The sequence below is a fragment of the Drosophila tropicalis genome, unplaced genomic scaffold (assembly GCF_018151085.1).
Source record: "Drosophila tropicalis isolate 14030-0801.00 unplaced genomic scaffold, ASM1815108v1 contig_510, whole genome shotgun sequence".
Classification (NCBI taxonomy): Eukaryota; Metazoa; Arthropoda; class Insecta; order Diptera; family Drosophilidae; genus Drosophila; species Drosophila tropicalis.
In genome coordinates, this window is record NW_027172981.1 from 39762 (window position 1) to 65484 (window position 25723).

Consider the following 25723-nt stretch of genomic DNA (forward strand, 5'->3'; position numbering starts at 1 on the left):
GAATGCCAATAACTGCGGCAGACTCAAAGAGCATTGCATGCATAAATAATGCGACGACGCTCCAGTTCAGGCCAGAGCTGGTCCATTCCGTCCTGCTCTGCCTTGCCCTCGCCTGTCCTGCTTTGTCCCGGCTTGGCCTGGCCTTTGGGTATCCGCATCTGTCGTTGCACAGGCTGGGCAAAAGCATTCAATAACACGTTATGCTGGAAATAAAACATGAGCAATGCCCCAAGTCGCACTCACATATACTCTAACATTTTCATATTAATGCCAGTAATTAAGATTTTCAATGACTGTAGTACTCGGAAATTGTAATGCATTTAAAGTTTCTATACTAGATTTTCATATGAAATCTGATTTGTGGCACATCTTGTATACCCTTTACATTTGGAGAATCAAATGGATTTTACCCTTGGCCAACACTGCGAAAGGATGACGACGACAATGCAAATAAAACATGGCGCAAAGGAAAGCCTTCTTTTCACCCTTACCCCTTTTTTTCTTTGCTTTTTCAACCATTCTGAAAAGGTAATTTTTTGTCAATGCCTTCCACTCCTTCGAATAGATAACCCATTGCCCGCCCCCTGTGGCTGTGGGTGACAGTCGAACAACTTTGCTTAGACCGATTTTTACTCAATTTATATACATATATATGTATATATACAGATCTATTGATTTCTATGTATTTAGGTTCTCTGACTTTGATTCTGTCATCTCGTGCCATCCTCCAGGCGAGTTTTGTGTAATTGCTCAAGCTGGAACGCACAGAAGTATGCTATATATTTTTATTGAAATATTGATAATTGAATTAACCACGGTAAATGTCAATTGTTTGCCACCTGATGACAATTTTAATTGAATTTATTTAAGCCCATGGCGGAGTCTGTGTTTACTCTTCTCGTTTTACTTTTTTCCCAAAGGCGAAGCACTCCAAATGTTTGGCAAATGCTGCGAGCGAGTTTGTTGTTCAATTAAAATTTGCCTAAAATCGTATTAAATTGTATTTAAAACAGAAAAGTTTGGGTGTAAACATTGCCTCATGTGGTAGCCCATCCCGAGAGTAATTGTGATGCAATTATAACCGAAATCAGAAATAATCCTACAACAACCACAAATTTTGATCGTTTTTGATAACTATGAAAAATAATTTACTGGAAAGTTCGATATTCGTTGAGTATTGTGTGAATAAAACTGTTTCATAATTTATATTTACTTTTATTATTTTTTTAAAACATGTCGAAATAACAGCTTCAATATTTTGAATAGAATGAACTGACAGTTTGGAAAGAGATTAGCAGACACATTTTGGTCAAAGTTTCTTATAATTTAACATCTCTTATGCATATATAATTTTTCTACTCTGGTCAATCTTTAACATCAGAGCAAAACAAAGTACATTAAATGTTTGTATTCTACCATATGGCTATAATAATCAACAAAATAGTGTGGCATAATTTGTTAAAGGCATTTTAATGACCAACATACGCAGCATACGACGGCTCGTGTGAACAGAACCTTAGCGAACAATATTCTGGTCAAAATCTGGTAATGGCACTGATGCATGATGGCCGGCGACCAGCATGTTTTACCTTTCCAAATAGCTGCCTAAACACCACCTACAGAGAGACACACAGCGAGTAAACATCTGTGGAAATCTATTAACACATTTTACTAGCAAATACTAAATGCCATAATAACAGGCATATATGCTATATACAAATACCATAAACTGACTTGTAGGTCATAAATACAGGGAAAGAAAGAGAGAGAGAGAAATATTACACTGACCAGAGCTAGAAGGTCCTAGTATAAATTTGCTAAGGATGATAGATGCATGATGAAATCGTATCTGTGTGTATTGTCATAACTGATTTCTTTCACCTACAACTTTTGAAATGGAAATTAATTTGAGCAAATAATCTTTGTTTTAGGTCAATAAAAGCCATTATGCCTAAGTAAGCAGGACAAACTGTTGGTAAACGTACAAGCTTAATTGTTGGTTTGTTTCGAAAGGACCAACTAGTGAGGAGTACATCGATTACACGGACAACTATAGCGCATATATCATCCGATTTGGTAATAGAAATACTATATTTACTCGTTATTGCAAGCCAATTTTTAAAGCTTGTTGTGTTTTCTTCCCTTAAAAAAAATCTATTAATGTTTGCGGTCACGATGGTATAAAGTAATTACCTAGTACATATTCAACCACCCATCCACAACTGTGACTTTGAGTTTTAGTAACAAAATGTATCTGCATATAATTCATAAAATCTGAATTCAATATCTACTTGTAATCAGAATGTCAGCATGCCATCTTATCTATTTGTTTGTAATTCTATTTCTCAAGCTTAAAGTCATTTTTATATTTACCCCATGTAAAAGTAAGTCAGATGCAAAAACTGAGCCAGACAACCAAAAGTGTTTGTCTTGGTCTGCATATTAGTTACACGTGCCAAGAGCCAGGGAAACAACAAATGCTATAGTTAAGGGCAAAATTACTGATATACGAAATCCATTTTCTAGGCTATCAATCAAAGAGGAGCAACCCACTTGAGCCATATATGAGTTAAGTTTCTTCTATTCTCCCAACTAATAGACATGTGTATTGCTTCCCTCTTCCAGTCATGCCCTCCACACATTTCGGAATACCCTCATTAACTGGCTAGCACCCATATTTCATTTTAGCCAACTAAATTTTGTGTATTGATAAATTTACTAAGTGACATGCGTGAAATCCGCGTGAAAGAACTTTCACACACACTCACAAACTTATATGTAGATATATGAATGTTGTTATGCGTGTGAGTGTTGAGTCCTTCAAAATCTCAAATGTCACATAACTAAAACATCAAACGGTCGTCGAGTGGATGATGCCCATCCAAAGCTTTACAAATCAACTGGGGCTTAGCCAAGGTTTGCGGCTTGGTCATGTGGTTCGCTGCACAAAGAAGTGTCAGGACACGCAACGCATCTGACAATGACTATAACTATGTAGTCATTCATAGATGAGGACGAGAACGACAACGACCACGACGACGACGGCAACGAGAACTATGACTACGACGACCTCGATGTGTATGAAATGCATAAATGATAAATGCCTTTGTATTACAAGAGGGAAGATAGTGGATGAAGTAACTGTTCGGGTCAAAGGAAACTACGCACACCCATACACACACACACTTATGTACATTTACACAGACATTCACTTTAGGTACATACTTACTTTGACAAATGGCTAGAGGCTTGGCAGACAATGCAGGCCAGGTCCTGAACCTGGCCCAAGAAAGTATGCCGCGTTTTGCATTGCGCCTTGTCGGCTTTATTATAAACTTGAAGCATAATCGCTGCGCATTTGGCTCTGAGTCGAGTCGAAGTTGTGATGTTTCCCTTGCATTTTGTTCCTTCAACTTGTCAGGGAGTTGCTTAGCCGCTGGCTCGTTATTAAGCAAGTAAGAAGTTTAACTTATCACTGAAAGAAAAAATCATAAAAAATGTGTTGAGCATTTTAAATGGCCACATAGAAAGACATCACAAATAACATTTGTATTTTCAAAGCAAAATATAAAATTTGTAAACGAAATGAATCGTGTTCGTAAAAGTTAAAATGTTTTAGTTTGCTTTTAATACATATATGTATCTTGCAGTAAAAATCCTAGTTTTTGTAGAGAATTTGTGACAAAGATTGTTAAAATAATTGTATTAAAAAACATCTGGTTGAGGCATATAAGGGATGATTTTTTCCGGTGTTGGCAGTTTGTCATCTTTTTATTGTATGCAAAATATGATTAATGTGGCCCAGACGGTTACAACCAAAGGGTCTCTGTCTACGTCTACCTTTTTATAGAGTTTCATCATCTTCTTGATTTTTTCTTTTCTGCTTTATGCATATTTTGCGAGGAGGTTGGACCGGGAAACTTGCCAACTTGTTGCCAGCCCAGTTAATTGAGCGCTTGAAGAGCTTGGTTACATTTTTTTCCCACCTTTTTTTGGATTTTTATGACAACGCCTATTCGATGGCTTTCAATTGCAGTGAAGCCATAAAAATAGAGAGTAAAATGCTCAAGAAGAATAAGAAGTACATATATACAAAAAATAAAACGAAGAACCATGTCAAAAAGTCAACGAATGGTAGCCAAAACTTCATTAAAAACCTCCACGCCCCGTTGTTCGGTCCATCATCTAGATTCCTAGACAATGGCATGAGGGATGAGGAAGAAAGACAGGGAGAAAAAGAGAGAGGTCATGGAGGCAAAAGTCTCAGCCCCCAACCCTGTGACTGCAATGCACTTGTGTTTTTCTGGGTTATAACAATGCGGCAAGCAAGAACTTGACTTTTAATGTTTCCTCAATTAGAAAGCACACAAAGGCCAGCAGCCAAAAAGGTAAAAGAGTGTACGAGAGTGAGAGAGAGAGAGTCAGCGAGAGGAAAACGAAAAGAAAAACTTAAATGCGCATTAATAACAAAGTGGAAAGAACTCGGGACTAAAATACTTGCAAAATAGATGCAGAGCAAAAACCAGGCAGAGTCAACGACTGTCGACGAGTAGGTACCAAAACAACTCATAAAAAAAAAGATGTAGAAAAAAGGACGACAAAATTGTGAGTCAAGGAGTGCCAGGTTCTTCAGGAAATGGCAGCACGTTCGGTACACAAAACTGCTTCTGCCAAATAGCAACCCACTCTGCACACTCCCAGTGCGGCTGTCTAAGAAGATTGATGATGTGCAACACCAGCAGAAGCAGCACCACAACCAGGTCCAGTAGCAGTCGCAAAGGTGCATTTGCCTCCTGCCTCTATGCAGGCAACACAGAGAGGGAGATGAGGAGAGTAACCCACTCGAGTAGCCTGGCATCTGCTTAGCTCCGGCTTAACTTTATGCTGACAGTCGCCTTGGCACTAGGTTTAGCTCCTGCTCCTGCTTCTACTCCTTCTGTTGCTTAGCTGATTTGCTGCATGTTTGCTTACCGCAAAAAAGCAGTGCCGGCTTCAAACGCAGGAGTTTGTAAGTGAAAAAGTGGGATTGGAAGAGATAAAATTGCATTTATTGTTGCTGATTTTGAGTTTGCACTTTTGCCCATCCCACTTAAGGCTTTGGACATCCATATATCATTCTAGTTGGAGTTGGCATTTAGAATAGCCTTTTCGGAAATGACACAATTGGAGTTGTAGAGTGTGGAGTTGTTTATATGTATGTACGTGTATCTCATGACGTGACCAAGTCTCTCTTTATAACTTGCTTTCGATTTGTGGTTAAGTTGTAAATACGATTCAAAGACAATCAATTTTCAATGGCAATTGCATCAACTATAAAGGCAAACATAAAGTCAACTTTTCCACTTCGTGTGGGTAAACAATGAGACCGCAGCTGACATTTTTTGGTTAAAGCTATAAATGAGAAAACTTTACAAACAGCTGTAATAAATGGAAATTGGCATCGAAATCGGATTTACAAGAACTGCATTGCATTTTGTCATAAAAATAGGAAATCAAATCAGCATATGCCATGACCTAGCAACTGCTCTGCAATCTAAATTAATAAACAATTTTAATCTGCGTGCTTTGCCGCAATCCATGGTTAGCCCTTGTGTAAAATGGGATTATCAAACCAAGAGGAAAACTTAAATGGAAATTAAAATGTAATTGCTTATTTTTTTTTGATTCGGCTGATATAAAAGAAGAGCTAGGCATGATTAAGTAATGGCAAAATATATCAAACATTCTTATCGCATACGTTCAATAAATTTAGATGACATAATTTTGGAAATTTTTACAATTAATTTCCAAAACATTTAGCCCAGAAAATGTCCTTTTCCCTTTAGAAGTAAAAATAAATTGAACAAACTAGGCCAATTCCTGTCGACCAAAAATGAAACTAAACTAAACTTCAAAAGCCAACAAACTATCTAACAAAAAAAATGTACAACGACGTGAATGTGAGAAAGGGCGAGAGAGAGAAAGCTGTAGAGAAAAGAGCAGCAGCAAGATGCATTTACAGAAAACCAATAAACTTAAATGGAAAATCCGTAAACTATAAATCATGGCTTAAGTCCATTTCCTACGTTGTCAATACGTTTCCGCTTTGTTGTGGGTTTTTTTTTGTGTGAGTGTGTGGAGGGATACAGTCACCCACTCACCCGCATACAAGTTTCTAGTTCTGTCCCTAGCACAACACGCCTCAGGCATCGTGTTACCTTTTGCCGGCACATTTGTTAACGAAAAATCGAAAGAAACAGGGCAAAGGGCAATGGATAGGGGTATCATATAGTGGAGAAAGGGCACACATGTGCCGACTGCTTTACATTTTTTTGGCATGTCCATTTGCAAAGTCATTTACCCTCACACACACACACACACACTCATTCACTGACTGACTGCAGTAGCAACAACAGCGGCACTCACTCAATTTCCAAGTCAAACGTTCAAAAGTCGTTCGCCATCGTCCTTTACGTCCAGTGACAGTGCCTCCTGACTGTCAGTCAATATATTTGCTGGCTAGCTGGGCCTGCTGCTCTGCTTTGGCTCTGTGGTATGGCAGCATTTTCGACAACTCATTTTATTAGGACTGCACACACACACACACACTTACACGACGATTGATAGACAGATGCACTCGTCGGCGTCGCTTGCACGTTTGCGGTCAACCCTACAAAAATTGATGTGACTTTTTGCCCTTAGTTCTCCCTTTCCCCCTCTCGCTTTTTTCTCTGGGGTGTAGGAGAGGAATGAAAAAGCGATGAGCTATGTTTCTTGATTTCTCTTCTTTGTTTGATGTGTTGATGGGCATTGAACACATTGTTGCACTTCTTGTTGTACTATAAGAAAATGAAAATACGAAACAAAAATTGAGATTAAGGCAAGCCCCAAAAAGTAGGCAATGTTTTGTGAGTTTACTTTAAGCCAGGTTCTATTCTTTGGGTTATTATTATGGCTTATCTCAGTTTAAAAATCATCTTATGGGTGCTTGCTTTTGTTGGTATTTTGATAATTTATAATACTTTTTCATCTTCCTCTTGTCCTGGATGTTGATAAATTGTTATATGCCAAGGGTTAACTTTGCCTGGGGGGCAGTTCCTACGATTATTCTCCTCTTCTTTTTTTCCTGTATGTGTGTGTGTGTTTGTGTTTGTCAAGGTGGGCTTTGTGTGTCTGCGTCCGTGTCTGAGTGTGATGTGTGCAGATAGATAATCTACAATAATAAATTTATTGGCAACAATTTTTGATTTATTATGTGTAGGAAAGTGTGTGCATAATATAAATAGCTTCTAGCTCTCGTTCTCTCTTTTTTTCATCTTTTGGGCACACTGAATTTCACCTTAAAGTGACACTAATGATGTGGCATCAGAAGCAAAAGAATTCACCTACTTAGGGAGAGATGGAGAGGAGGCAAACCTCAAGGATTTACCCTTTTTTCGTTTTCATCTTGAGCTTTGTTAATATTATTAACATGGATTTTTACAAGCCATAAACCTATATTTGGCCTGGGCCAAGCCTTTTGTGTCCATGTGCCACATAAAATGCCAAAAGGCGCCGAATATCTACCTATACCCTGCGCAAAATAAGGGTACATTTCCTTTCAAGAGTGGAATAATGAAACATAGTTTTCTATAATATTGAATACTAGAAAGATTCTTTTTAATTATTGACTACTTATGACACTTTTTTTACCATTTGGTCTAAATAAACTCTTTTGTCTGTCTTACCCTCTTTGCTTTAGTGTGTCAAGTTTGCTTTTCTTTTCATGACATTGCCGTCGCCGTTTGGACTTAAGTGGCCACGAGTTGGGTTCTTCCCTTTTAGGACTTTCAGTTTGGGTCACGGTTTTAGTTCTCTCTTTCCCTCGTTTATGTACGTTTTCAATATATATCTCATATTGTTTGGCCGTGAGCTGCGCGTGTTTATTTGCTTTTGTGGTATTTAGGCACGAACTGGGCCTCAACCGGACTCTTTTGGCCAAAAAAAGCTGAGCATAATTTGGCGGCTTATGCATAAGATATTGAAATGGCACACACGAAAAAAGGACCCCAGATTTGCCGAGTGTTACTAATAACTAGCAGCATTTTTATTATCATTATTATGTATATTAAGGTGTGAGGAGGGTGTGTGTGTTTGTGTGTTTGCCACTTAATAAGCCGAGGCTTTTACTTTAGCCCAAATACCAAAGGGAATGGACTGACAGATGTAAATCTTTAATGTCTTTTCGAATATATATATGTTTGTTTGTATTTATTTTTTTGTAGTTTCTGACAGTCATAAAGAATCAGTTTACCATAATTTATGCATCACGAATATGCCCCACACCTTTACCTCCAACCAATATTCCTTGTCCATTGACTGAGAGTGAATTATGACTTAGGGTGAGGTCTCTGATTGGAACTTTAGGATTGAGCTAGAAATGGGCTTGCCACATATTTGATTTTCGAAATGCATAATTTATACGTTTTTGGCATGTAGCTGAAATGATTATAATTAGTTTACGATGACAATTCAATTAAACGAAACGAAATCATAAAAAACATAAAAACATTTATAAGTTTATTAAAATATACGAAATGCAGAAAAATTAGAACCTCTCACTAATTAATAACATGCTAAAATACTGCATGCAATATAGTCGGTGTTAGCAACTAATTAACAAAGGTTTTTATATTGTTATTCTTCATTAGTATTAGCAGCAGAATATTCAATTAGTTTAATGAAAATTAGTAAATTTTTTTTTTATTTCCATTTTTCAATTGACATGTAAACTACACAGCATTCTCTAATTGTTATCCACAATATAAAGAAATCACCATCAGTAACTAATTAATTTGGCTAATAAATTAAAGCTACTTCAAAAACAATCAAAACCATTTAAAACAATCAAAAGCAGTTAAGAAACAGTTTTCATTTAACAATTAAAACGAGTTCCAAAGTAAACTATCTTTAATTTAAAATTTCAGAAGTATTCTTGGTTCTAAATTAGCCATTTTTCTTATCAGCAGTGTAATGTGCATGTGCGTAGATGTGACCCTGAAAACTTGAATTCCTAACTGCCCCGATTTCAAAGTTAACAGCATCTATTGACATACAAGATTGTTAGTTACATTTATTGTCTGAAATAAGTATACTCTTCATTCTTTTCCAACAATTACCTCGATTTCCTTTGCACAACAACCGCAAAAACATTGAATAGCCGCTGACAATAAGGTCTCCTCATGATGGCAAAAATTAAAATTAAAGATTTCAAATCGTCGTCTGGTTAGGCGTTCAGGTATTTCTAGCACATGACCACTTTCGAGGCCTTGTGGCCAACTCTGATAAAAACAAGCTTAAAAAGTTCAAAGGAAGAGTTTTGACAATTCGAAAATAGTTTTTCAATTATGTTGGTTACACAGCCTTAAAAAGAACGTTTATTGAATTTTATTTTGTTCGGTTTAATATATTTATTTTGATACAAAATAAAGGAAGTAAGTCCTTGCTACCTTTAACCTTTAACCTTGTTATACCTATAATCAGATGATACAACTATTTATTTGTATTTATGTTCATCTTGGTTTAGATTGAAGTTTATGAGCCAAGACACTAATTCAGGAGGACTCATTATAAATCGTATTTTAATTTACAATGTCCTAAATATGATTAGAAAAAATTTTTAAAGTTAAACAATTAACCCCCAAAAAAAACACAAAAAAACCGGGGGAATAAAAAAAAAAAAAAAAAATATATACACGGTCTGATATAAATAAGTACATACAAAAATGAATTATCGAATATATGAATAATTCTATGGTTATAGTTTCATTGTCTAATAAAAGTTGTGTTATTAGGTTGGGTTTCGGTGTTCTTAAAGCTATCGCTTAGCTAACCCGACAATTTATTTCAGTCGCTCATCTTACAAACTTTTCTCCTTCCAGTCCTTGATTTTGTGATGCGCATTTATAGTTCGCTTATTTAGTCGTTCGCTCTCGATGCTCTTGCATTGTCATTACATAATCAAAGGCAAATTAACGCGGCATCGCCTGACATGGTTTAGTTTCACTTCCTTTTTTGTTCTGTGATGTATTTTTTTTCACTGTTTTTGTTGTGGTTGTAGAGCAAAACCCGCACATAGCTCCTGCTGGTGCTTCACTCATTTTGTTTCCCCCCCATGGCCCTCTCCCTGCTGCCGCATTGCAACTGTTGACAAATCTCTTTTTAAGAGCGCGCTTAAAACGTCGTTTGAGCGTCTTTTTTTTGTCCTGTTGTTGTGTATGCTCCACAAATGGGAAATCGTGGGGAGGTCGTCATCGTTGTCGTCGTCGACGAGCTAAACCAATCAATAGCGGACGTTGACGATACTATGCGCAGTACGTTCAAGTGGCCCCTACGACACCAGGACATAGCCTGTTACGCGCGAGCCCAAGCACCACCTCCCACCCGACCGACCGAGGGGTGCAGCCGTATAACGCACGGCACGAATCGCGTGGACAAGTACACAATAGAAAAAACAGACAAACAAATAATACTACAGCTATCTATTAACTAAATGGGATAGGATAGATGTTTTAAACATATTAATAGAAAACTCTGAGCCGATTACAGGGAATAGAAGGTTGTAATCAGAGCAGAGGACCCTAAAAGGTTCATGCATAGCATAGTTAGAAGAACAACGACTAAGGGATAAAGGTATCAAAGGATGTCTACTCCGTCTACATGGTACCGACAGATTCACCTGAGCTAATAACTCAGGCGAGTCGATATCACCAATTAGGAGCTTGTGCATAAAAATGACACCAAGCATAATTCTACGGTTAGTTAGGGATGGAAGGTTAATCAAGAGAAGTCTACTAGAATACGAAGGCAAATTGACATTGCGATCCCAGCTTAAGCCACGAAGAGCAAATAACAAGAACTGCTTTTGAACGGATTCAAGTCTAATCTGGTGCGACTCATATTGAGGTGACCAAATGCAAGATCCATACTCTAAAATAGGACGGACAAGCGAAGTGAAAAGAACTTTAGTTGTATAGGGGTCATCAAATTCTTTTGACCATCTTTTAATGAAACCCAGGACACTCATGGCCTTTGCGACCGTGGTGGAAATATGGGTGTTAAAATTTAACTTATGGTCCATAAGTACGCCCAAATCATTCATATTATTTAGACGTTCCAGAGGGCTATTGTTTAGAAAATAAGTGACCAGTTGAGGAGAGTTACGGAAAAAAGTCATTACCTTACATTTGGTAGTGTTAAGATTTAGTAGATTAAACTGGCACCAGGATTGAAAGTTTTTAAGATCAGCTTGTAGCCGACTAAATGAATCTGTATCTTTATGAGTAAGACAAAGCTTGACATCGTCAGCATACATAAGCACACGCGAATGAACAATGACTGATGGAAGATCGTTAATGAATAGTGTGAAGAGCAGAGGGCCAAGATGACTACCTTGAGGTACACCAGAAGTCACAGGAATGGAAGCGGAAAAAGAAGACTTAAAAAGTACCTTCTGTTTTCTATTTGTTAAATATTCACGAACCCAAGAAAGGAAAAGGGGTGGAAACCCAATGTCGCTCAGCTTAGAAAGTAATAGGGTATGATTAACGGAATCAAAGGCTTTGCTAAAGTCAGTATATATTACATCAGTTTGTTTACCATTTTTAAACCCCTTGATAATTACTGATGTAAATTCTAAAAGGTTAGTGGTTGTAGATCTACGTTTCACAAACCCATGTTGGGATGGTGAAATAATAGAACTGCAAAAAATGTTGCAATTGAGAAGTTATAATTTTCTCAAAAGCTTTCGGAATAGCGGACAATTTTGAGATACCCCTATAGTTAGAGGCTTCGGACTTTTTGCCATTTTTATGCAGAGGAATGATATACGACTCCTTCCAAATAGATGGAAAAGAGGAAGATTCGACAGACAATAGAAACAATTTTAAAATGGGTTTACATAATGCGTTTGCACAGAACCTGAGTACGCATCCAGGAAGACCATCTGGCCCCGGAGAATAAACAGGTTTAACTAATTTAAGTTCGCTAAGAATAGAACTTTCATCAATGACTGGATTGAAAATGCAATTAGCCTTTTTAAATGATAAGGATACGGACTTGCTCGATATTCCGTTGAGGAATAAGTTGTTTTGAAAAAACTCGCAAACATATCGGCAATTGCCTGATCAGTGCTTGCTTTTTTATTTTGAAAAGACAAAAAAGATGGGTGCACAGAGGTCTTACGTTTAGAATTAACAAAGTTATAAAATTGTTTAGGGTCGGAAGAAAACTGAAGCTTACACCGCTGAAGATAATTCTTATAGCATTGTGTATTAAGCATCATGAATTTTGAACGAGCGACTGTATACAGAGCATAATCTGATGAACGACGTGTTTTTTGAAACTTCTTATAATATCGTGTCTTCACATTTTTCAAATTGGATAACTCACGAGAGAACCAGGGAGGTTTGTTAAGCCGCTCCAGCCTACCAAGAGGCACACAAATATCAAAGAGTGAATTCAGAGTATCATAGAAAAAACGAACAGCTGAGTTCATATCTCTACAATTGTACAGATAAGACCAATCAGTAGTAGCAATGTTTTCATTAAGGCTGGCAAAGTCAGTCTTACGAAAGCACCTAGTTAGAGGTAACTCATTTGAACCAAGTAATGGTGAAAGCAAGGGCAAATCAATTTTTAAATTTAATGTAGGATGAAATTTGTCTTCTGGAAGAACAAAAGGTTCGATCCTAGAAACCTCACAATAAGAAGAATCCAATACAAAAAATAAGATCTAACGATTTTCTATTAGAATTTAAGACGGGATTGACTTGGGATAAAGATAAGCCTAGAAGGCCATCAATAAAGTCATGTGACAAAGAGGGCAGCAACGTGGTAGATTCATCTGTTAGTGACCATGCTAAAGCGGGTAAATTAAAATCACCTACAACTATGAGCAAGTCTTGACTGGAAACTAAAGAGGAGACAAACTGAATTGCCTCTAAATGATTTAAATATACCGCCATGTCTGACAATGGTGGAATATAGGAACAAGTAATGAAAGCATTAAAAGATTTAAAATTTACTTTAACACCGACAAACTCAATCTCCTGGGTACTAGAAAATTGAATCATTTCAGATGATAAAGCAGCATCAACAGCTATCAGAACGCCACCACCTATACGAGAAATCCGGTCACGTCTGAATATAGAAAAGTTTGTGGAAAAAACCGATGCATCAGCAATATCAGGTTTTAGCCACGTCTCTGTAAAAGCTAGAATGTTATGTTCAAAAGAAAGACTATCTACAAAGAGATTAGAAAGTTTAGATCTCAGCCCTCTAACATTCTGGTAACCCAGGTTAAGGGACGAAGCTAGTTTTTTGACACACCAGCAGATGCTGATGTGACAGGATTAGTATTAGTTGTTGTTGTTGGCAAGCGAATCGGTTTCCGATTTTTCTTTTCACAGTATATTCCTTAACTATTATATGCTTTGGCCAAAAATCTTCTCGACATATAGTGTCGAAGATATTGGCAGAAACACTAATTTTAAAAGACGAAATGTCCCGAGAATAAGAAAATTTAAACTTCTCCACCGCAATATTCGAGACGTTAACTTTCTTCCGAATATAGGCTATTACATCATCAGATGTGACAACAGGGTCTAGCCTAGAAACAAATATATGTTTCTTTGGTGGTATGCCAACGAGAGGCCGCGGTCCCGAAGCGTCAGCCGCAGCAGTAACGTTGGACAAGTTACCCACTGCAGCAGTCGACTTGTTTACGGGGCCCTCGATACTTTTAGAACTATCGGCAATTTCCATTGGAATGGGTAATTGCCCGGACACATCGGACACTACAATAGGCATCGTTTTTAAGAGATCATTCCCAGGTGATACCGGTAATTCCTTACTAATAGCATTCACAACCGGGCTCTTAAACGAAATCAATTGCTGTACATTAGGAGTGGACGGTGCATGAGACCGGTCGGGGACGATAAGAGACGCTGGCGGGTCTACAGATGCAGAAACACCCCAAGGACTGGTCCTTTTACGTTTCGGAGACTCATTCATAAGCGATAAACTTCTGAACTGAGTCTCCACCGCAGTAAACTCCGCTTGGAGTTTATTAAAACCTGCCCTTAAAGTGTCAAAACTATCTCTAGTCCGCCTCATGAAAGAGCGCATCTCATTCTCGACCTCTCGGCAAGCATCACATCCATATTTTAAGCCACCACCTTTAGCAATAGACTCCTTGATTCTGCCTGTGTAACCTGCACACTTAACGTGAACCGCATTGTCACACAACCAACACAGAATATAATCATGGGAGTCAACCGCATTAGTGGCAACTATGCAATTATTTTTTGAGCAGACAACCATTTTATCAAAAAGTTTAATTTAATTAAAAAAGGAAATACAAAAAATAAAAATTCTAAAGGTAAAAATTCTGTGTAAAGAATATACTGACCAGTTCTGACACAAGGGTTAATGTGCAGAGTAAGCCTTCACAACTAAAGAATAAAAAGAGATGAAAGCACAAAAACAAAAACACGTATCACAGAGTCGCGGGTAGGCAAAAGACGAGAGCGCAAATCAATCAAGAATAGGAAAGAGCGGGAGAGCGCGTCAAATTGAACACATGCAACAACAATTTGTACGCAAGAGCGCGAGAGTTAGTTAAAACGGTAAAGACAAAAGGCAAAAGAAATAAGCAAAACAACAACACCGCTAATGCAAGTATTGTTGTAAGTTTTGATTTTATTTAAATTTAAACAAAAGCGACAGCAAGAATTCGCGAAATGAAAATAAAATTCGGATGTTGAAATTTTTATTAATTAAACCGATAATGAATTTAATTTAATTTAAATTTGTAAAAGTAATTAATCGCGAGTAAAAAATAAAAATTGATAAGCGCAAAAAAAACACGTCCGTCCTCTGCAACGAGGATTATAATTATTTAACACATTTAACCCTTTTTGCGCTAAGGCGGCTTTGATGCCAACATCGCCTACTTCTCCTACTCTCTTTCATCTAACGCACATAGACTGAGGTAGAGAATGCGTGTGAGGGAGGAAGAGAGTGAGGTAGAGGGTCGCTGCTGATCGTTTTGCGTAAAATTAGCATAAAATTTGAATTTTACAGCCAAGTAAAGCGTATGCAGCGCGTGATTGACAGCAGTCAAATTCAATTGAAGTACAGAAATACAAAAAAACCCACCGAGAAAAAGATGGGGGCAGAGCAAGAGAGTTTCACTCACAAAAATGAAATAAAATAAAATTTAATTCAAATAAAACCAATTTTGCAGCAGGCGGCTAACCTTTTGGCCCTCTTCTCCGTCCCTGCCAATCTGTCTAGGTTTTTGCGACCTTGTGGTGAAAACTTTTCGCAGGGTGCAAAGTTTTTCCCTTCAAAAATTTTGAATGTGCGTTGCTTGTGTGTGTTTCTTTTTTTTTTATGCTCAAGCAAAAAGGATGCGCGTTGGCAACGTGTCGCTGGCTGACAGTTTGGCTAAAATGATGTCAGCTATAGAGATGGGAGTAGGGGATGCGGAACCTTTCCACTTAGGTCTCAGAGTTTTGCTTTGGCGCGTGGCATGGCGCGAAATTGGCTAGATGAGGGTTAGACTGAAAGCGGTTTGGAGGCGCAAATCAATGATGCTTGCTTTTGAAGATTTTTCGTGCCAGGGAAGTTCGATTTTGGCATGGCAATTGCGATAAAAATATATATACAATATATTTGTTTTCTTGTTTTGCTTTTCTACTTCGAATAAACTTGCAGAATGAATTATTCTGCTTGGAACAATCATTTATAAGGTATTTTTAGTTTATGCTTAAAAATTATCATTTTGCAGAACATTTTATCTCTTATAAAAGCGATCGACATAAACTATTGTCAATAGCTTAGAATTTTCAATTATTGTATTTGTTCGTGGGGGGGCGGAAGGATCCAAATGAAATACAAGGAGTTGGCGGGTGCCAATTTCTTCAGTTTGTGGCGAGCGAGTGGTGAATTAAAACGCACGAAAAACTTCGGTTAAATAAACGTAGGTTTTATTATTTATATAATATTCACAGGTAACCCGGCACACACGGAAATGGTTCGGGTTGAAAGTGATTAACAAATCGTAAAAAATGCAAGAGAACGGGTGTTCGGGTGAAAGGCTCGATTCTTAGTGATGGCGGTGCCCATTGGAAAAAATCAAGTCACTCCTCCTGGTGTGACCGTAGACACCGAGGATCAAAAAACCCTCCTCGCTCCTCACCGCTCACTGCTCTTCGCCGCTCACTGCTGTTCACCCGGTGGCGTGAACATACCGCCCCCCTTGCAACATGTTGCAATTGCCACCCTGGACATATAAAGGATGGGGGACGGCAACGTCCTGGAGCGCCTAGATCCCACAGGAGCCGGAGACGACCCATCCGAACACGGTGCTCTGGGCTGCGGGAGTACCGCTATGACCGGGCACACAGCCTGGTTGGATGACCTCAGGATAGAGGTCTGCCCCGAGCACCACGGATACCGACGCCGGCCGATAGAAGTAGGGGTCGGCCAGGATCAGGGTGGCGAACTTCTTCTCGGACCGGCGCCGCCACTTCCCGGATGGGAGTGCGGATGAGCAAGTCCTCTTCGACCCGGAATATAACGTTCCGTCGGAACGTCTTGTCGGACCTCGACTCGAGGACGGCCGTACAGGCTTGGTCGACCCCGACCTTGGTCACAGCTAACCCCAGGGACCGGGCAAAGGAGAGATTGATGCGGCTCTCAGCCGCACACGCATCAAGAAGGACGCGGGTCTCGAAGGATTTCGAGCCATTGCCCAACCGGAGGACTGCGGTTGGCAGGACAGTCGTCGTCCTGGCGTGGAGCAGGGAGGATAACGAAATCTCGGGTGCGCCTTCTGGGGAAGCGGAGCGGTCGGACGATGATCGGGAACGGGGTTGTAGCGGGGGTGCAGCACGCCCGGAGGGGGGTGATCGGCTGCGACGCCGGGCGGAGGCACGTCGTCTCGGCGGTTGGTCGGCCATGTGGAGCAGGGTATGGTGCCTTTGCCCGCATCGTCGGCAACCATGGCGAGTCCGACACGCGTCGGATGAATGCTCGTGTGCCAAGCAATTGGGACAATATTTATTGATGAGCACCGCCCGAAGCCGCTTTTCCCCTCGGAGGTTTAGGAAGCGCTGACACTGCCGGAGTGCATGAACCCCCCGACAGACCCGGCATCGGTACACGTTCGTGCCCTGTGGAGCTCGTTTGCTGCGGTGGTGCGGCAGACGCGTGGGGGCCATGTCGCTATGAAAGGGCGAGCTGAATGAACTGTAACGAAAGAAATTACGTATGGGGGAGTGGATTAGTCTATGCACGGGAACGAGAGACATGCACGGAGACGAGGACATTCGGAGGAAACATAGAGGGATTAGGAGTCACGATAAGGTTTTAGACTCAGGACTCCTGCTGTCTTGCAACAGAATGAGCTTCGCTACGGGTCTTCGGATAGACCCACGCGCGGTGGTGACATCAGCCACTCGGACGAGGCCGTCAGCCCCGGGCAGAGTGCGCTCAATTCGCCCTAAGCGCCACTCGTTGGAGGGGAGATGATCTTCGGACACGATCACGAGGTCGCCGGTCTGGATGCTGCGAGTCGGTGATTTCCACTTGTTTCGTTTGTGAAGCTCCTTGAGGTACTCACTCTTCCAGCGGCGGCAGAAAGCCTGCTGGATTGCCTTTAGTCGCTGCCATCGGTTGATCAGCGACATAGGCTCGACCAGAATTTCCGGTTCCGCAATAGCTAAGAGTGGTCCTCCAATCAGGAAATGTCCCGGGCTTAGGGCCAGTAGATCCTCTGGGTCCTCACTCATGGGAGAGATTGGCCTGGAGTTTAGGCACGCTTCGATCCTACACAGGAGAGTGGAAAGTTCCTCGAAGGTGTATTTGACAGTGGACGAGGACTTGTAAAACAGGGTCTTAAAACTTTTGACCCCTGCTTCCCACAGTCCTCCCATATGGGGCGCGCTTGGCGGAATGAACTGCCAGGATAGGATGTGCTGGGAGAATGCCTTCATTATTTCAAGCTTGGTGGCGTTCAGGAAATCTTTTCGAGCGCCTTTGAGGCCCCTACGAAGGTTTTGCCGTTGTCGGAGTAAATGCGCTGTGGGCATTGCCTCCGTGCGACAAACCGAGAGAAGGCTGCCAGAAATCTTTCAGTGGTGAGGTCGGAGGTAGCCTCGAGATGGATTGCCTTCGTGCTGAAACACACAAAGACGCAGACATAACCCTTAGTTATGAGACACGCACGCCCGGTGTAATTTTTTGATCTCGAACGGCCCTGCGAAATCAATGCCCGTGTGGGTGAAGGGCCTGGAATACGTGATGCGTTCTCGAGGGAGATCACCCATCATCTGGGTCTGTAGTCGTCGACGATGAACGATGCAGACCTTGCACCCCTTGATGTGGGACTTTACCATGTTCTTTATCCGTGGGATCCAGAATTTGGTGCGCAAATACCGCACCATCAGTTGATTGCCGCCATGCAACGTGATGCGGTGGGCGAATGCGACAAGCAGGCGAGTGAAATGAGTACTATATGGGAGGAGAATAGGGTGACGTTCATCATATCGGAGGGACTCAGCGGCCCGGAGTCGTCCGCAGGAGCGGAGTAACCCATGCTGGTCGAGAAATGGGTTCAGATTGAGTAGAGTGCTGGATGATGGCAGGGGTCGCCCTTCGCCCAGGGCCCGTATCTCCGCGAGGTATTCCCGCCGCTGAGAGGTCCGAATCAAGGCGCGCTCGGCGGAAAGAAGTTCGTCATTGTTGAGGCGAACCGTGGAAGGCGTCGAAATCCTCTTGGTGGCGAAGCGTAGGATGTACGCGATGACTCGTAGAGCCCTACCATAATTCGAGAAACGTTCGCTGACGTCCTCGAGTAGGGTGGTCGCGGTGGTGTGGCACTGGACCCGTTGCTCCAGCTGGGTGTCTGGGAGTTCGTTATGGGGTGTTGGCCAATACTCGGGGGCTCTCTGGAGCCAGTCCGGCCCATGCCACCAGAGGCTGCTGGCCGATAGCTCGGCCGCGGAGACTCCACGGCTCGCCAGATCAGCGGGGTTGTCCTCGGAGCGCACATGTGACCAGCTTTGGCCACTAGTGCTTTCGGAGATCCTGGATACGCGATTGGCCACGAAGGTGGACCAACTGCACGGAGGTTTATTGAGCCAAGCCAACACGATGGTAGAGTCGGTCCAAAACTGGGAGGTTGCAGGTCGGACTGGAAGTTCAGGAACGATCGACGCCCAGAGATCGGCTAGCAGAACCGCTCCGCACAACTCTAGCCGAGGCAGCGAGACTGTTTTGACTGGAGCTACACGGGTCTTAGCCGTTAATAAATGGACGTCTACTTGATTGCCGTACCGAACCCGCACATATAGGGCCGCTCCATACGCTTTCTGTGACGCGTCACAGAAGCCATGAAGCTCCCACGAGAGCTTATCGCTGGTGTTTAGCCAACGGGGAATGCGGAGTCGACTGAGGCCTGGGTAATCCTGCAGGAATTCATGCCATTGCTGCAGCAGGAGAGGCGGCAGAACATCATCCCAGCCCAGTTCGGTAAGCCAGATTTGCTGCATGAATATCTTCGCTCGGATGACAAATGGGGCTAGCCACCCAGCGGGGTCGAAGAGCTTAGCGATATGGGACAGAACCTGCCTCTTGGAGATCGACTCCTTCAAGGGGGGGTCCGCCACGGTGAAGAAGAAGACGTCCTCAGCAGCTTGCCATCGAATACCCAGGGTTTTTGCAGTGCTCGCGTCTTCCAGCTCGAGAAAGTCCTCTCGCAGCAGGTGCTCTCTCGGAATGGCTTGAAGTACTTCCTTCTTATTGGAAGTCCACTTCCGAAGCGGGAAGCCCGCAGATTGGAGGGCCGCTTGAAGCTCTCGTATGGCGAGACGGGCGTCGGCTTCAGTGTGAGCGCCGGCAAGGACATCATCAACATACATATAGTTCCGAAGGATTTCGCTCGCCTGAGGATACATCGCTTGCACGTCTTGTGCCAGTTGTAAAAGGACTCGGATCGCCAAGAATGGCGCGCAGTTAACCCCAAACGTGACAGTTTGTAACTCGTAATCCTGAATATTGCCGCAGCGGTCTCGGTAGAGGATCCGCTGAAAGGGGGTATGCCTGGGATCGACTCGGATTTGTCGATACATCTGCGTTATGTCGGCATTGAAAACGAATTGAAAGAACCGCCATTTTAGTACCTGAAGCGTGAGGTCGGCCTGAAGAGTAGGACCGGTGTGCAAGACATCGTTGAGGCTGATGCCTTGTGTGGAGGGGCTCGACGCGTTAAATACCACGCGTACCTTAGTGGTGGTGCTATTGGGCTTAAACACCGCATGATGGGGGAGATAGAAGTTTTTCCCATCTTGAGGCGGCGTCACCCGAATCATATGACCCAATTCCTCGTACTCTTGAATAATGGCATCGTACTGCGTTTTTAGAACCGGATCCTTGAGAAGGCGTGCTTCATTCCGCAGGAATTGAGCCAGCGCGATCGGTCTTGAGTGGCCCAAGTCAACGCTATTCGGATCTTTGAACGGTAGGGACACAACATATCGGCCGTCCTTTCCCCTTTGGGTGGTCTCCTGGAAGTTCCGCTCGCAGAATGCGTCATCCTCCTTTTCCGGCTTTGCGGGAAGGTCTTCCACCTCCCAAAACTTGGTGAGGAGTACATCAAGCTTTGCTTCGGGACTAACTCGCGTCTGTGCCGCGAAAACGGATCTAGACACCGGGGGGTCAGGAGTGATAGCCCCACACAGAACCCATCCAAAGATGGTTTCTAGCCCGACAAAATCACCAATATCCTTTTTGATCCGTTCTCCGAGGATGTGGGGAAACAGGTCTACACCGATGATCATGTCAATAGGCGCGGGCTTGTTGTAGTACGGGTCAGCCAGGGGGCGATCGAGGCACTGCGTCGGAACCGTATTAAGGAATGGAGCTGTTGGAATGGCCCCTGACAATTTGGATACGACCAGGGCGGAGACCTCAATCTTGTTCAATCTGTCACACGGGGGAGACAGCATTAGCAGACACACCTTGTCGGCGCAGCCTCCATCACTCTGGCCCATGCCAGTAACCGCGGCGTCTACTGGGTAGAAGGGGGGCTGGACCATGCTGAAGACACGTTCGGAGAGAAAAGTTGAATCGGCTCCCGAGTCGATCAACGCCCGAATATGATGATCCACACCACGATGGTGCAGAGTGACAATCGCAGTGCCTAAAAGGCCTCTGCCTGGGGTAGATGCAAAAATAACTTTGAGCATTTGTGAGCTGGTCGCTCGCGGACGGGCGCTCTGTGGCGCTGGATGGTGGGACTTGCGCAGCGGATGGCGAGGGCACGGACACATCACTAGGATGCAACAGCGTATGATGACGTTCCTTGCAGGTATGGCAATTATGCGCACTGGAGCAGCCCTTCACTTGATGACCGCGGGCAAAACAGTTCAGACAAAGTCCCTGCTGTCTAATGGTTTCCAGCCGCCTCTGAACAGGCATATCAAGGAAACTAGGGCAGAGCCGTATTGGGTGATTTTCCCGATGGCACAGCTTGCAAGACGCCGATTTGAGCTGAGCTTTCGCTGGAAACGCTTGGACTTTCATCGTTGCAGAGGATTTGCGGGGACCAATGGTGGCATCCAGGACACGATACCGATCGGTAAGAAATTGGTTCAAATCGGACCACGTTGAGACGACAGTCTTATTGGGCACTGATTGCTCCCACAGGAGGATTGTGGCCTTCGGCAATTTACTAGTGCAGATGGCGATAAGTAGGACATCCCCATTCTCAGTACTAACACCCTAACGCTCAAGTGCGGTAAGACACCCTTGAAACGCGGTCTGCAGCTCTCGCAAGGATTTGCCCGACTCTTGTGCCACCGCGGGAATCTGAAGGAGTTGTCTGGCTTGAGTCATGACCAGCAGACGGCTGTTTTCGTACCGTGCGGTGAGGTTCTCCCACGCGGCCTGGAAACCCTCATTCGTCAGGGGGGACTTAGCCACGATGGTTCTCGCTTCCCCTCGCGTCTTGGCGTTCAAGTGATAGAGCTTCTCCACTTGTGACAAATACGGATTGGCGATATAAATGGCGGCGAATAAATCGCGGAATGTGGGCCATGCTAGGCTGTCGCCATCAAATGTCTCTACCTCACACGGAGGAACTCTATGCCCCGGTGGCCCCGACGGAGCGGTTGGCTGACGCCTAAGAGTCGTCATCTGTGCCGAGAGCTGTTCGATGCGTTCTCCGAACAACGTCCCGCATCGCACATATGCCGCGTAAGCGGATTCGTGCTTCGCCTTGATGTGGCTTATGTTTGCCAAGCTTTCCTCGTCGGCTTGGATTGTCAAGGCCTTGTGACAACGGGAGTATTCCATCTCGACAGTTGACCAAAGGGATTTGAGCTGCTCTAAGTGCATTTTAATGGAAAACAAGGGCACTTCAGAAGTTAGAGCTTCACTCTCGCGAGCTTCAAACAGAGTCAATGCGTCGCACGCTATAACGAAATCGGAAAGGGACATTCTGGAGTGTTCTCTACGCTGTTGTGATACGGATCGGGTGACGGGAGCGTCAGAACAGTGCGTCACAATAACGTGCGGAATCTGGGTCTGGGTTGAAAGCTTGGAACGACCTTTGTGTTCCCTCGAGTCTTTAACCGAGAATCTGCGACCATCAGGTAAGCTGGACGAAGACGGACGGGACCTTGGGGATTCGCTGCGGCTGCGAACTGACGAGAACTTGCGCGAAATATCCGTACGCTTCACGGTCACCGGAGTTGTCGGAGGCCGAACCTTCTCCGGAGTTGCAGAGGGAGACGAAAGACTGTTGGACTTCGGCGCAGTCTTGGACGGCTCCGTGGACATACTCAGGGGACGACCTTACCGACGAACACCGCGTTTGTGCGCGTCCCTTTTTTTGTGTTTTGGAAGTGAGAAGTGGACTGTATGGGGACGTAAGAACTTCCTCACTGTGCACCGCAGGATTGCGGGAGAATTTTCTCGCGTGTGGCTCGGAAACGAAGCCCCTTTAATGGGGATAGATGCGGAATAATATACGAACGCACGAATGCGGATTGAAAATTACCGATGGGAGTACGTATAAAACAAAACACGGATGAAATATATAAATAAAGATGTATAGGATAAAAGGAAAATACGTTTTTATATAAATCTGGATCTGGATATATATGTGTGCGCAGAATAATGGCCGGAAAAAATTGTATATATAATTTATAAATATGGACGGAGATATAAATATGGGCCCGATAGTGCTGGAAAAAATATATATATATATGTATTTATTTAGAAATATGGGCGGATATATATATGAGCGCAAAAGGCTGGCCGGAAAAAATATATATATAGTTTTTAAATATGAACGGATATATAAATATGGGCCCGATAGTGCTGGAACAAATTTATATGTGTTTATTTATAAATATGGGCGGATATATATATGAGCGCAAAATACTGGCCGGAAAAAATATATATATAGTTTTTAAATATGAACGGATATATAAATATGGGCCCGATAGTGCTGGAAAAAATTTATATGTGTTTATTTATAAATATGGGCGGATATATATATGAGCGCAAAATATGGACCCGATAGTGCTGGAAAAAATATATATGTATTTATTTATAAATATGGGCGGATATATATATATGAGCGCAAAAAGTTGGCCGGAAAAATTATATAAATAATTTATAAATATGGACGGATATATAAATGTGGGCACGATAGTGCTGGAAAAATATATATGTATTGTTTTATAAATATGGGCGGATATATAATTAGGCGAAAAAGGAGAATCGGAAATAATGTGATTTAAATTTGGCGCGCTTGAGCCGCCTATCGATATCACGACTCGACTCACGTGTCACCACTACTCCGAAAACAGCTGTCGGCCGCTGTTTATATATTTGGTTTTTGATTTTGTTGTTTAATTATGTATGTGAATAATTTTTTTTTTGTGGTTGTGCGGAAAAGCCAAGAACAAAAGAACGCTTTTACACACCGCGAGTGTTGTGCGCAAATAAAACAACCGATCAATGCATATGGACAGATGCTTTGATCTATGTGTGTACGTACATGCATAAGTACACAGGTAAGTATAGATATGTATGCACACGCGTTGTTCACAACAACAAAAAAAACGTAAGTAATTGTAATTTAATTGGATGTGGGGTTGTGTTAAATCAATGCGCGACACCGAAATGTATTATGTGTTGTGGATATGTACATATGTATGTGCAATGTATGACTATGTAAGCATATACATATGTATGTATGTACGTATGTAAGCAAGTGCACCGGTATCCAAAGACGCGCGTGAGGAAATTAATTTCGCACCTAATTCGAACGCGCAAGAAATCGCGGTGCATACGTGAAGTGCTATTTAAAAAAGAATATTTTTTGCCTTTTGTGTCGTGGTAAATGTGCGAAGGGATTGTATGTATATGGATATGTATGTACATATGCGCGTACATCAACAGGTGACGATGTATGTATGTACGTAGATACGCGCGTGCGGAAATAAGTTTGGCATTAAAGATAATTATTCCAACACATAAGAAAACGCGGTGAACACTTTGATTTTTATTTTTCCCTATTTTTTATAACACTTTAATAATTTTTTTTTTTTTTGTTTTTTAAACTTTTACGCGGATTTGGCAAACAGCTGTGGAAATTACATGTACATGTGAATGCATATGTAAAAAAGGTGGATTTGGACAAGTGCGAGGAAAAAAAAAAAACATAAATAAAAATGGATAATCGTGGAATGTAAAATGAGAACGTTGGACAATCACGCTAAGGATTAGGAACTACCATGAAACCTTGGAACAGGTCAGGTATGTACATACAATATGTAAAAGTGTGTAGGTCGCTATGGAGAAGCGGGAAAACCTCACACTTTTAGTAGTATGTAAATGAAATGAATAATGAAATTTTGTACTTATCAGGAATTCCGCCGATGCAAGCTGGAGGAGCGGAAGGATATCCGGCTCGAAGGACCAATGTTCGTGGGGGGCGGAAGGATCCAAATGAAATACAAGGAGTTGGCGGGTGCCAATTTCTTCAGTTTGTGGTGAGCGAGTGGTGAATTAAAACGCACGAAAAACTTCGGTTAAATAAACGTAGGTTTTATTATTTATATAATATTCACAGGTAACCCGGCACACACGGAAATGGTTCGGGTTGAAAGTGATTAACAAATCGTAAAAAATGCAAGAGAACGGGTGTTCGGGTGAAAGGCTCGATTCTTAGTGATGGCGGTGCCCATTGGAAAAAAATCAAGTCACTCCTCCTGGTGTGACCGTAGACGCCGAGGATCAAAAAACCCTCCTCGCTCCTCACCGCTCACTGCTCTTCGCCGCTCACTGCTGTTCACCCGGTGGCGTGAACAGTATTAATTATTTCCTTATTATAAAATATCTTTGGACTTGGTGATCAGATCGACTAGCATGTAGGATGTACTATAATTTAATTGGATTTTAGCTTTCGATGGGTAAATGCACATCCTTGGACTGAATCTAAACAATCTTGTGAGCTTTGTAGAGCATCTAATCTTCGGTGCGTTAATTTAACTTGTTGGGATATTGCGCAGGTCAAAATTTATTTATTTGTTTACCATGAACTAGAAAGTACGTTTTTTTTTTTTCATCAATATTCATATTTATATTAAATTCTTTTAAGTCGCATTCGCTTTTGTTCTTTGAT

General features: G+C 42.3%; 2 long non-coding RNA genes across 2 annotated transcripts; one reads left to right on the forward strand and one right to left on the reverse strand.

The window, feature by feature from the left end:
• Positions 1 to 15988: 15988 nt before the first annotated feature.
• On the reverse strand, positions 15989 to 25100 carry LOC137574934 (uncharacterized). The gene is made up of 2 exons (XR_011032076.1): positions 24960 to 25100; positions 15989 to 17274 (listed from the first exon to the last, which is right to left on the reverse strand). It is a non-coding gene; the product is annotated as an uncharacterized lncRNA (long non-coding RNA).
• Positions 24001 to 25076, forward strand: LOC137574933 (uncharacterized). Its single transcript, XR_011032075.1, has 3 exons — positions 24001 to 24110; positions 24684 to 24855; positions 24967 to 25076. It is a non-coding gene; the product is annotated as an uncharacterized lncRNA (long non-coding RNA).
• Positions 25101 to 25723: the final 623 nt, after the last annotated feature.